This window comes from Rousettus aegyptiacus, unplaced genomic scaffold (assembly GCF_014176215.1).
Source record: "Rousettus aegyptiacus isolate mRouAeg1 unplaced genomic scaffold, mRouAeg1.p scaffold_m13_p_15, whole genome shotgun sequence".
Classification (NCBI taxonomy): domain Eukaryota; kingdom Metazoa; phylum Chordata; class Mammalia; order Chiroptera; family Pteropodidae; genus Rousettus; species Rousettus aegyptiacus.
Window position 1 is genome coordinate 11571797 of NW_023416290.1, and position 1625 is coordinate 11573421.

At 40.4% G+C, this 1625-nt stretch overlaps 1 pseudogene; it reads left to right on the forward strand.

Moving 5' to 3' along the window:
- The first annotated feature begins 1091 nt into the window (after nt 1-1091).
- LOC118612143 lies at nt 1092-1209 on the forward strand (annotated as a pseudogene).
- The last annotated feature ends 416 nt before the right edge of the window (nt 1210-1625 follow it).

Genomic DNA, 1625 nt, shown 5'->3' on the forward strand with positions numbered 1-1625 from the left:
TAATTTGATGTGAATGGAGGTAGCTGGGAATTTTCAGGAGACAAAGAAAACTATAAAATTTAGAAAATTCTGTATTGCCGGAATTTTCAATAGCATTGACCACTCAACATAATGCAGAAGGAAACAGTATACTAGAGATTTCTGTAATGAGATTTGACAATTCTTTAATTTTGAGGAAAGTAAAAAAGTCTGGATTTGCTTAACATTTTTCTGTATTTTTCTCCCCCCAAATTAAGTATGGTAAGGTAATTGCCTAAATCTAAGTTTTTTCTCATGGCTTTCATTCAACACATACATGCATAATACACTATTCTATTCATACGTTCTAATTTGCTCCTATTTGGGGAAGAAATCATTAATATTTTCCCGATTTTTTTTTCCTACAGCTCATTTTGCTTGCAGTGAGCGATTCCTTGAGGGTATTGGGAAGGCGGGCTCTCCGTGGAAAGCATTGTTCTGGCAAGGGTGGTAGAAATTTAAGCTTAACTGAAGGAGGTACGAGCTTGCCCACGCCCTTCTTTCTTGCCTCTTTTCCTAACTACTTCCCCTGGGTTTGATAAGCTCATGCTCCAAGAATCATTGTTTCTTAAGAAGACAAAGAACTCTTTGGAACCCCTACTTCTTCCTCCTTGAGCTTCTGCCCTCCACAGTTTCCCCGTGAGACTCTGTTGCCGGCAGCACAATGCATGGTTCAAGGCAAGGGCTTCCAAACCAGACCGCCTGCCCGCTTTCTACCCTTGGCTCCTCCACTCACCCACTTTCTTACCTAAGGTCTGTATCTACTTCACTGAGTTGAGGTGAGGATCAAATGCGTTATACTCATAAAGCACTTAGTGTATGTGTGTTACAGAGTAAATGCTGAAATTATTATTATTATTATTTTTCATGTTATATACTAACTGCTTTGTTCTCGTCCTCTTGGCTGTTCTTCATAGTGAAGGTGCTTTTGCTTGTAGGTAAGACTGGACTCTAATCTTTAAATTCAACACTGACCTGAAAGTAAACAGACTCAGCCAAATAGTTAATATTTGTTTCATGTTTCATGGTATTTCAAATCCTTACAAATAAAGTCAGCTATTAACATTTGAAGTGTCTATAGCCATGCCACCCTGAACGAGCCCAGTCCCATCTGATCTTGGAAGCTAAGCAGGATCGGGCCTGTTAGTACTTGGATGGGAGATCACCTAGGAAGACAAGGTGCTATAGGCATAAAAAATAAGGAATTGTAAGCTGAGAAGGTTTTTGCAAATCTATGAGGTCAACCAAGGATTGCCTCACCTAAAAAAAAAATTATAGAACTATCATAATATTGAGTAATAATATGGAAAGAGTTAAAAGAGTGTGTGAGACAATGGCAGAGAGAACTTTGGAGGATCGGTAGAAAAGGGAAACACACTTTCAGGCAAAAAAGAAAACAAGAAGTTTAGCTCCTCTCTCCCTGGCACTGATGGCATCAGAAGAGTCTCTGGATGTATTAAGTTCATGCCTCAGGTGTAGAGCTGGCTGGGCCGAACCTGACACCACCAGTGTGCAGTTTCCCAGAAAGTGGAAAGTGGAATGATCACAGGCCAAGTAACCAAAGGATAGACTGGCTCTGAGAATAGAGCAGAGATGGGCTCTGGGGG